General features: G+C 40.8%; 1 protein-coding gene and 1 non-coding gene across 3 annotated transcripts in view; both read right to left on the reverse strand.

Moving 5' to 3' along the window:
• RNF144B (ring finger protein 144B) overlaps positions 1-12146 on the reverse strand; it is a 159421-nt gene that overhangs the window by 87359 nt on the left and 59916 nt on the right. Inside the window, 1 exon segment of one of the 2 annotated variants that reach the window (NM_001099028.1) lies at positions 218-534. The exons of the other annotated variant lie outside the window; for it this stretch is intronic. The gene's annotated coding sequence lies outside the window, so the exon portion shown is untranslated. 2 annotated transcript variants of the gene reach the window in all.
• Positions 11934-12005, reverse strand: TRNAA-UGC (transfer RNA alanine (anticodon UGC)). The gene has a single exon. It is a non-coding gene; the product is annotated as a tRNA-Ala (tRNA).

Below are 12146 nucleotides of genomic sequence, written 5' to 3' on the forward strand. Positions count from 1 at the left end.
CTTTTTGCCTGTAAACGGAGAGCTAGTATTGTAAAGTTCACAGGTGTTTCAGGCATTCAGAATGAATCCGATTCTGCATGGTTTCAGTACGAGAGGCAGAAAATAAAGCTAAACAACCCAGATATCAGAGTGAGTCTCCCGTCCCTTTTTCTTTTCTTAGTCCAACCCACCGCTGTCTTGCAATGCCCGCAGCACTTTAAAAGCTGCCTAAACCTACCTGGCCGGAGAGCTCCGTTCCTCCCGGCCGACGCCGGGCTTCTCAGCAGCCTCCCTCGCGCGCACCGCCAGCCGGGGCCGCTCGCACCCCGGGGAGGAACGGCTGTTCCATGCCCTCCGTCTTCCGCCCTGCTCTGCGGCTGACAGCTTTGCGCTCTGCAGGATTGCAACAGGGCTCGGGCTTCCAGACAGATCCGGCCGGAGAGGGAGGAGGAGTCCCTCGAACCGCCTCCTGCCTCGGGGTGCAGCTGCGCTGCCCGGGGAACCTCTCAGAGCGCGGGGCGCAGCACCGCCAGCAGCAGCAGCAGCAGCAGCAGCAGCAGGGACGAGAGCCGTGCGTTTATTTATACAGGAAGCTCAGGCGCGCACTTCCTACTTCCCATCTGGGTCGCACTTCAGCTGCAGGTGATGGTCTTAACCCTGTCCGAACCCGGCGGCCCGCGCGCCCCAGCAGTCCGGCCCTCCTGTGCTCGCTCCGCTTAGCAAGACCTCTCTCTTGTCCTCCTGGGACGCCTGCTGCAGACAGCCAGGGCAGGACGATCAGCATCATCAGCCCCTGGTATCCTTCCTTCCTCCCAGACCAGGACACTTCTTCACCTAACTGGCTTTCAGAACTTGCTGCTTCTCCTCTGCACGCGTCCTCCCGGGACACCTGTCTTTCCCTTCCCTCCCAGCCCTTTCAGTCTCTTGTTTCTAACGACCCAGACCTGCCTTCCCACCCTGCCAGAACACTTGCTTCTGTAGAGCCAGTCCCCACGCACGTCTCATCTAAAAACATTGTGTACCTGATTTGTCCTTTAGCATCTAATGATAAAATTAGAACGTAGGCAAATCAAATCAGGACAGTCTTCATGGACCTCCTGTAACACAGGCACACTTTTAGGAAAAAAACTGATTTTGCCGGAAGTGCTTTGCCAACAAATTACATAGGGACTGCTTAGTAACCTAACAGGTAGTACTCCAGCTAAAGACAGTGTAACAGAGTAATCCAGAAGCTGCGGGGGTGGTGTGTGTTGCGGGCGGGGGGGAGGCAGGGGGAGGTCTTATGAGGTCTTCTTCACTCCAAAACCTCAGACACTTAGTTTGTGCGACGTCTTTAACAGGTTACCTACCGACTCACTCCCCACACCCCCACGGGTCACCGTCACAGTCCCAACTTTGTCGAACGTCGCAGTTTAGAAATGTCCCTGCCCAGACAGGGGAACCTTTCTGTGCTCACTCGGCACCCTCACTCGACTTTTGCAACCACAGTCAGGAATGTGCTTCCTAAAAGGAAGGGACTCGCAGCCCTTTGTGGAAGGAATACTGAGCCTGCCAGTGAAGGATCAGCAGTCAGCACGGTGCCAAAGGACACAAGCAAACTGCCTCTGGGCTCTCCATGTTGAAGAAAACCTTGAGGTCAAAGCCAAGTGCGGAAGAACACAGTGTATCTCTGTGTATGATGGCAGGACAGACAGGAGGACTAGTTTTGTTTTTGTTTGAGTGACTGAAAACGACGGAAAATCATTCTCCTACAGTTCTTGAGCCCAGAAGTCCAAAATCAGGGTGTCAGCAGGGTTGGTTGCTTCTGGTGGCTGTGAGGAAAAACCTCTGTGTCTTTCTCCTAGCCTCTGACAGTTGCTAGCGGTCTTTGGTCTTAAGCTTGTGGCTGCATCGGTTCACTGATGCCTCCATCATCACATGGCTTTTTCCCTTGCATGTCTCTTTGTCCACATCTCTCTTATATTTTTTCTTATAAAGACACTAGTCATGGGATCTAGGGCCTGTCATAATCCAGTATGACCTCATCTTCATTTGATTACAAATGACGACCCTATTTTTAAACAAAGTCACATTCTTAGGTAATGAAAAGAATTTTAGAGGATACTATTCAACCCAGTACAGTACGGTATGTAATAGAAAACTCTTGATTTAAAGGATAATTCATTTGAAAAAGCTAGTTTCACAAAAGCAGATTTTTTTTTAATAAAAACAGGTTTTCAAGGTTGATAAACATCTCTTTTCATGGACTTCCACTTAAACCATTATCAGAGTTCTAAATGACAGGTTATGACCAGTATTTTTGGAAATGATTTTCAAGTACTTGTAGGGGTGTGTGTGTGTGTGCTCAGTCGCTCAGTTGGGAGGAGGACCAATCTTCTAGTGGGGGAGGAAGGGAAGGAGGACAAGGGAGATAAGATTACAGTAAGAGAACATACAACAGAGTCCCAAAAAATAGAACTGAAGGATATTTGAGCTTGAAAAGTCCTTCTAGCTAGTTTAGCCCAGGCATTTAGCTTTAAAGATGAGGAAACTAATGTCCAGGGAGATTTAAGGGGTCAACTTCAACCAGGTATGGGCAAAGCTGGAATGAGACCTAAATCTGTATTAGATGAAAAAGGTATTTGTTAATGAAAACTGCCCCACAGGTGTCTAACTTCAAATTTTGCATTTACCAGTGTAAATGCTTTAGCAGACCCCAGATAGCCAAAGCAATTTTGTGAAAGAGCTAAGCTGGAGGAAATCACATCTCCTGATTTCAAACTATATTACAAAGTTATAGTAATCAAAACTCAGATCTGCCTATCATAGGTTCTGAGATAATCAATCTCAAGGTATTTTCTTGGTGTAGTGAACATTACTGATGGACAGGAATCAGGAAAGATAAACAAAGCACCTTTTAAGAGGTTACTTTATTCATCAATGCCAGTACAAAACTTTGGTGCCTTAAACCAAAGTTCAATACAGAGTCTACTTTTTCAGTTACCAGGCAATTAAGCTATAATCTCTTGTCAACAGAATAAGGGATGAAGCTGCTGCTAACATGAATGAAAATATGGGTTAAGCAATAATCATGCTATCTGCTGCTGCAAGTGGCAGATGGAAAGAAAAAATACATTGTGTAATTAAATAATATCAGCATTGATTATTTTCAAGTTTATAAAATCTGCATTCAACTTTTAATAGGACTAAATGAACATGTAGAACACTATAGTATTATGTGAACAACTCTTTCAGATCTGGAATAAAATATCTAAGAACAAATGTAACCAAGGAGGTGAAAGATCTATATACTGAAACCACAAGACACTGATAAAAGAAATTGAAGAAGACAAAAATAAGTAGAAAGACATTCCATGCTCATGGACTAGAAGAATTAATATTGTTAGGATGTCCATCCTACCCAAAGCAGTCTACAAATTCAATGCAATCCTATCAAAATTTCAATGGCATTTTTTCATAGAAATAGGACAAACAATCCCAAAATTTGCATGGGACTACAAAAGATCCCAGATAGCCAAAGCAATTTTGTGAAAGAACAAAGCTGGGGAAATCACATCTCCTGATTCCAAACCATATGACAAAGTTACAGTAATCAAAACTCTTTCAGAACGCCTCATGAATCCACAGTGTGCCCCAGCCTCTCAAGCATGTATTGATCTCCTCCCAGACAAGCTGCTAGATGCTAGGAGGACAGACACAAGTTGGACATGGGCCCTGTCCTCAAAGAGCTTTCAATCCAGGGAAGGAGTCAGACAAGCAAATCAATTATCAGGGTACTATGGTGTGTGTGTACATGATATGAGAGACTTAAACATGATGTGCTTTGGAAGCACAGTGAAGACATGAACTAAAGGAAAGGGGCTGGTGAAAAGAATCGAGGGAGATTTCCCTGAGAACATGAATTAAAGCTGACACTTCAAGTAGCCAAGTGGAGAAGGTGGGAAAAGATGAACCAGTCAGAGGCACAAGCCAGTATAAACGCTTACAGTTGTCAGACTTCGGGTGATGCTTTTCATAATTCAGACAGAGCAGATGAGGGCAGAATTAGAGTGAGGGTTTGAACTAATGTAGCGGCAAATGGCAGGGTAAAGAAAGGAACAAATGGAGGGAGATCTCAGAAACAGAACTGAATGGGACCTGATCCCTGATTGGATGTAGGGGATGAGGGAGAAAGAAGAGCCCAGGTTGCCAGTACCACTAACTGAGAGTAAGAGTAAAGCAGCCATAAAGGATGGCTTTCCTTAAGCCATCATTAAGGAAAATGATTTAAAACCTGTAGAATCTGAGGTGTCTCTAGGACATATGGAAGACTTGTCCAGTAAGCCATCAACAGAGATCCAGAGTGGAGTGTCTTTTAGGAATTACCATCATTTAGGTGGTGACCACGAATGAGATTAACAAGAGCTAAGATCACCCACAAAAGGTAGCATGCTGTAGAGCGACAAAGGGACTTTCCACACATACCCAAACTATCACCCGCTCATTATTACGTAACCTTAAACAAACTATTTAAACATATTCAAAACTCTGTCATGTCCGACTCTTTGCAACCCCATGGACTATACAGTCCATGGAATTCTCCAGGCCAGAATGCTGGAGTGAATAGCCTTTCTCTTCTCCAGGGGATCTTCCCAACCCAGGTTTTCACATTGCAGGCAGATTCTTTACCAGCTGAGCCACACAAGGGAAGCCCAAGAATACTGGAATGCGTAGCCTATCCCTTCTCCAGCAGATCTTCCCGACCCAGGAATCGAACCGGGGTCTCCCGCATTACAGGTGGATTCTTTACCCACTGAGCTATCAGGGAAGCCCTCAAACAAGTTATTTAACATATTCAAAACTCAGTTCATTCATGCATAAGAGAGGAATGATGATACTCATCTCACAGGTTGTGGTGAGGCTCAGTGAGAGGTTTGTAAAGTAGCTAGCACAGTGTCTGATGGCATTATATGAGTCTTGAAGGTGGGGCAGTGAATGTCACTTCCTGGACATTACACAACCTGCTCAGCTGTACAGCATGGCCCTGCCCTGATACACAACAGGAACGCGCTCAGTGTTGTTAAGTGTTATTAATCTTAGAAGCAAGGAGAAAGGAGAGAAAAAAAGAAAAAATTCAAATAAGAGAACCCATAGAAACACCAGTATTTATAAGGTAGGTAAAAGAAGAGTCCTCATATAAACCTAAGAAGGAACTGCTTCTTTTAGACTACAAAAAGTAGATGTAACATGTGAGATCTCGGACTGAGAAGTAAAATCCAGTCACTGCAATCTACAAAAACACTTTTTATCTTTCTGAACAATGATAAACATAATACTATAAATTGTTCACCAGAGTTTGCAGTCATGTTGACCTTCGCCACAAGAGAGAATTTCCTAATCTGAATTACAGACTTTCCTTTGTTATTGTTCTCCAGTTGCTAGGTCATGTCTGACTCTTTGTGACCCCAGGCAAACAAAATCTCGACATTAATGGTAAGTAATCCAAACTGTAGGCATTGTATTAACTTGTAACATACCTAAAGTCATGTAAAAGCAAGACCAAAATAAATCTAAAGCATACTTAGCCAAAAGAATACATATATATATAGAAATATACATATTAGATTACTAGATATATATAAGATGCTTATATAAAACATATTATATAATATGTAATATGTAACACTATATATATATATACACACATAAAACATACACTCTAGTCCTATATAATAAGGAAATCAACAAATGGATTTTCTTTTTAGAAAATTAATTAAAGAAAAATTAGATTCATTCTGATGCTACTGAAATTACTCTTTTCACCTGCTTTACTCTGTTAGTAACAGCCATTAGTCTTGACATCCTGATTACATGCTGCATTAAAACTTTTTTCTGTTTTTTTATTGAAGGATAATTGTTTTACAGAATTTTGTTGTTTCCTGTCAAACCTCAACATGAATCAGCTATAGGTATTCATATATCCCCTCCCTTTTGAACCTCCCTCCCATCTCCCACCCCATCCCACCCTCTAGATCGATAAAGTGCCCCGTTGGAGTTTCCTGAACCATGCAGCAAATTCCCGTCGGCTACCTATTTTACGTACGGTTAATACAAGTTTTCACATTACTCTCTCCATCCATCTCACCCTCTGCTCCCCTCTCCCCATGTCCATAAGTCTATCCTCTATGTCTGTTTCTCCACTGCTGCTGTAAATAGATTCTTCAGTACCATTTTTCTAGATTCTGTATATATGCATTAAAATACTATATTTATCTTTCTCTGACTCACTTCACTCTGTATGATAGGTTCTAGGTTCATCCACCTCATCAGAACTGACTCAAAGGTGTTCCTTTTATGGCTGAGTAATATTCCATTGTGGATATGTATCACTACTTCTTTATTCATTCTCTGTGATAGACATCTAGGTTGCTTCCATGTTCTAGCTGTTGTAAACAGTTCTGCAATGAACAATGGATACATGTCTTTTTCAATTTTGGTTTCCTCAGGGTATATGCCTAGATTAAAACTTTTAAAAAATTTTTGTTAATGATTTGTTCAGTTTTAATAAATCAGATGAAAGAACACAAGTATTGGGAAACCAACTTCTGCAAGAGGTGTCATTCTCTCTCCATGAGAAAAATTTAATGCAAAGGTCATGGTATTCTGCCACTGAGAATTTGGTTACTTGTCATTTCCAAAGACCTACCATTTCATTCACATTTTTCTGCTGGATCTAACAGGGCTCATCTTTCAACATTTATTGACAGTACTGAATATAAGAACTAAGAATAAGACACAATATGAAATAAGGCTAAGAACATTACAAAATATGAAAAAAAAAAAAAAAAAAAACTATGCCAGAGATTCGTTCAGGGTGACATGGTGGTCAAACTATTGATAAATGGAAAGTCAAAATATGACCCAGAAATGATTACCCAGTTATGTCTGCCTTGATAACAAAAGTTTTCAAAAAGTTGGAGACATGTCATCTTGGTTCTGTTTCATACATACAAGAGCGTCTCAAAATCAGCTGGGCTGCAATAAGAAAAACCTGACTAGACCATCATCAAAAAGTATACAAATAGTAAATGGTAGAGAGGGTGTGGAGAAAAGGGAACCCTCCTACAGTGTTTGTAGGAATGTAAACTGGTACAACCACTATGGAGAATAATATGGAAGTAGCTTAAAAACTAAAAACAGAACTACCAAATCATCCAGCAATGCCACTCCTAGGCATATATCCAGAGATAATCACAATTCAAAAAGATAGATATACCCCAGTGTTCACTGCAACACTATTTACAATAGTGAGGACACAGAAGCAGCCTAAATGTTCATGGACAGATGAATGGATAAAGAGGATGTGGTATGCATATACAGTGGAATAGTACTCAACCATAAAAAAGAATGAAAGCATGCCATTGGCAGCAGCATGGATGGATCTAGAGATGATCACACTAAAGTCAGTCAGACCGAGAAAGACAAATATCATATGATGACCATTTATATGTGGTGGAATCTAAAAATGTCATACAAATGAATTTTATATGATATAAATCTCCTATTTACAAAGGAGAAACAGACTCACAGATTTAGAGAACAAACTTACGGTTACTGGGGCAAAGGAACGGGGAAAGGACATTAGGGACTTTGGGACAGATATGTACACACTGCTATATTTTAAATGGAAACCAACAAGAACCTACTGTATAGCACAGGGAACGCTGCTCTAAGTTATATGGCAGCCTGGATGAGAGGGGAGTTTGGGGCAGAGTGGATACATGTATATGTATGGCTGAGTTGCTATGCTGTGCACTTAAACTATCATAACATTATTAATCGGCTATACTCCAATATCGGAGAAGGCAATGGCACCCTACACCAGTACTCTTGCCTAGAAAATCCCATGGATGGAGAAGCCTGGTGGGCTGCAGTCCATGGGGTCGCTGAGGGTCGGACACGACTGAGCGACTTCACTTTCACTTTTCACTTTCATGCATTGGAGAAGGAAATGGCAACCCACTCCAGTGTTCTTGCCTGGAAAATCCCAGGGACGGGGGAGCCTGGTGGGCTGCCGTCTATGGGGTCGCACAGAGTCAGACACGACTGAAGCGACTTAGCAGCAGCAGCAGCATACTCCAATATAAAATTTAAAGTTTATAAGTAATAATAAATTGAAAAAAATAAAAGAAACAAATTTGCTACTTAAGTTTTCATTACACTTTGCATTCCTTTAGCTCATTTTCTGCCAAAGGGGATTGTCCCACAATAAATGTTAAAGTTGTCAACAATAAAATAAATAGCTATAGATTTGCACCCTGCAAGTGACAAAACTACCGTATCAGGAGCAGTCAAGCTTGCTACACTTGCCACCCGCCTCACCAGCAGTCAGCCTGGCAGCTTCATGCTTTTCATAGGCCACAGTGGGGGTCTTGGCACAAGTAGTCCACTAAGGAGCTGACAGGGTGAGCAGCACCAAGTTCTCCCACTCCCTGAAGACTGGACTGAGTTCGTTGTCCTCAGCCACCAATGCTGGAACGTATTTCATTTTCTCAGTGAGAGCTCTGAACACTGTTCTCCAGAGAGAGGCATAAGTTAACTTGGATTTGGAGAGAATTGGTGGGGAAGACAGGGTTACATGCACCATCTTTCACATTTAAACATGTGTTAAAGTGCAAACACTCTTTTCAACACATACCTCTCACATACTATGCGAGGAGACCACAGTAAATCCTCAAGTTATAAGGAGGAAGACTTCTACCTCGTTTTATTTTGTTGTTGTTCAGTCACTAAGTCATGTCCAACTCTTTGAAACTCCACGGACTGAAAAACATCAGACTTCTCTGTCCTCCTCTATCTCCTGGAGTTTGTTCAAATTCATGTCCATTGAGTCGGTGATGCTATCGAACCATCTCATCCTCTCATCTGAGTCAGTGATGCTATCGAACCATCTCATCCTCTCATCTTATTTTAGTGTATTTAAAAATAATATTTCCTTAAAGTCCAGAACCAATGCCAAATGGAAAACAACCACCAGCACAAACTGGAAATTCTATACTAATTATCTGTTTAAAATTTCTACATGAGTCAATATTGATCTTTCATGTTTTACTTATAAAAGTGTCCATTTCTTCAATATTTTTGATTTGTTTCTATAGTTTTGTGCATAGTCTTCATGTATAATTCTTATAATTTCTCCAAAGTCCCTGCTTTATGTGGTTGTGTCTGTTTCCTCATTCCTAACTGTGTATATTTTTTCCAGCTTTTAAAATCTTATTTAGCCTTTTTCTCTGTTTTTTCTTCATTACATTAATTCCAACTTTTAAAACTTTATCAGTTCTTTAATAAGTTCTCCTTTGAGTAAAGTTTTGGGTATATGCTATGCCCTAAAAATTTGGATAAGTGCAATTTTTTATTGCTTTCTCTTTATTCTTTTATCAAAGGTTTATTTGGAAGAGTTTCTTAGTTTCCCAGCGGTTTGGGGGTGGGAGGGCATCATATTTTTATTATTAATTTCTAATTTAATTGGCTTATGATTAAGGAATGTAATCTAAAAAAACTCTACTTTTGATATTTTTTCTAGTTTTACTTTGCTTTAGGCCAATTTAATAATTCTATTTCTAGTCATTGGCGTTTGGAAAATTGCACGTCTCCAAAGAAATGCTCCCTGAAAGAGGACTTACTTGGTGATGTGACTGGGTAACCTGCACTGCTCACCTAAAATCTAAGCCCCAGACAATGGCTCATGTTGCAAAAGAATTCTCACTTGCAAATCTGGAACTGTTACATCTCTAAGTAGAAAACAAGGCAACTAATTATTTTTAACAGACAGATGGATTGTGCCAGCTTGGAATTTAATCAAAAAAAAAAAAAAAACCCAAAGACATACAATACTCCTGAATGGTGCCCAGCAAGCACCTCATTCAAGTTTTTATTTTTCCAACCTGGCATCTCAATTTCTCCTCTGCATTAGTAAACATTCATAAGCATCAGGCAAACCCTCTGTGCTTCAAATCCAAGAGAAACACATTTGTCTTGCACGTCAAGAGTGCCTCGGCATGATTCACTGAAACCTGGACATGAAAGGGGTTAGAAGTATTTCAAATGCAAGCATCTGCTAAAATATTTAGTCCCACCAACGCTTTGAAGACTCTGTACTCAAATCAAATCTTGGCAATCTAAGACACAAACAATGAGCACATTTAAGAGAGGAAATCTTGTTTAAAAACACCAAAGAAATTCCAAACTTTTACAAAAGAACCAGCTGATATTTCAGCAAAGATACACTTGCAGGCAGGCTGTTGTATTAAAAGTTTCTCCTGAAAGTTCATAAAGGTAAAGTGAAAACTCCCTCAGGCCTGGTGTGTTTGAGGAAGGAATAGATTATAGTATTGAGCATCTACTATGTACCAGGCAAGGTACTTGGTACTAAGCATTTTGTATACTTTATCTCTTTGAACCTTCACAAAAGTCATCACTATAGAAAATAATCTTATTTCAGAAAATAATCTTATGTACCTGCATTTTTAAATGATTGGTAATGGATATACAGGAAAGACTCATTAAAATATAAATTCAGCTACAAAGTTCTCTCATGACATAGTCCATTTAAAGACTCCAATATTTTTACCTCTAAGTTGAGAAGAGTCCCCTAAAACTTCTAAGATTTCAGTTTGTGATTTCAGCAAACTTATGTCTTAAACACGGACAGATATGCCCATCCATTTACCTTCAGAGAATTGTTGTGCAAAAATTAATTAAATAATAAGTCATCTAATCAAATGACCTCATGAGATCTAATCCCAGCTGGTATTAACCGATTGACCCAGCGGATCACAGAGGTAATTCTGGTTAATAACCTAAACAATTGAAATTGGCACAAAGTTCAAAGTAACATGCAACCTATCTACCCTTTTAGACTCATCTTCTGCCCACTTCACTTTGCATCTAAATTCCAGCCATGCTAAGCTATTTTCAGGCACACAGAAGTTCCCAAGCCCAGGCAATTCTTCCCCGCCTCTTTCACCTGATGAAGAACTCCTCATTTACCAAAATGTCACCCAAGGTGTCCCTTTTCTGTGACCCCCTCCCTCTATCTACCTTCTCCGGCATCTTGATAGATGGCCTCCTCTGGTCTTCCTCCCTTAGTACGAGGATCTTGCTCTATTATAACACTCATTCTTTTATTCAGTAAATATTTATTAAGCTGCTATTATTGACCAGGTTATTTATTAAGTGCTGGGACTACAAAGGTAAATAAGCCTTCAGGTGGTGTAAGAAAAGACAGACATCTATGCAGGTGAGAGCAGTGCCAGCCGGATCCAGGAAGGCAGCTGTGTGAGCCCCGCCCTGTAGCAGAGGAGGAACCGAGTGGATAGAAGTGTGAGAATCCAACAGGGAGGAGGTTGGGGAAAAGAAATTGCGTGAGTACGTGTAGAAAGATGGACAACAGATAAGCTTTGTTGATGGCAGAAAACTGCTCCAGCAGAGGCATTTGATTAATAAACCGAAAATGACTCACTTACAAAACTTGTTCAAGCTATTATAAAAGCAAAAGATAATCACAGAAAGTCAACCCTAATTTTACTCCTAATTGTTGTTAATGTCCAGGGCTTTCTTAAACTCAAAAAGGCTTTTTAGTGATATGTTAAAACTTTCAAATTTTATCTAAAAATAAAAGTATTTAGAGTACAGTTGCTTTACGATGCTGTGTGAGTTTCAATTGTACAGCAAAGTGAATCAGTTACATGTGTGTGTGCTAAGTCATTTCAGTTGTACCCAACTCTTTGCGACTCCATGAACTGTAGCCCACCAGTCTCCTCTGTCCATGGGCTTCTCCAGGCAAGAATACTGGAGTGGGTAGCCATTCCCTTCTCCAGGGGATCTTTCCAACCCAGGGATCAAACCCAGGTCTCTTGCACTGCAGGCAGATTTTTTACTCTCTGAGGCACCAGGGAAGCCAAAACGGAACCATGTGGAGATGCCAAGGATTGAACCTGGGACCTCATGCATGCAAAGCATGCGCTCTAGCACTGAGCTACATCCCCTAGTATATAAACATATATCCACTCTTTCTTAGATTTCCTTCTCATTCAGGTCATCACAGATCACAGATCATTGAGTAGCATTCCCTGTGCTATACAGTAGTTCTTATTAGTTTCCTGTTTTAGACATAGTAGTGTTTATAT

The sequence above is a fragment of the Bos taurus genome, chromosome 23 (assembly GCF_002263795.3).
Source record: "Bos taurus isolate L1 Dominette 01449 registration number 42190680 breed Hereford chromosome 23, ARS-UCD2.0, whole genome shotgun sequence".
In the NCBI taxonomy this organism is placed as follows: domain Eukaryota; kingdom Metazoa; phylum Chordata; class Mammalia; order Artiodactyla; family Bovidae; genus Bos; species Bos taurus.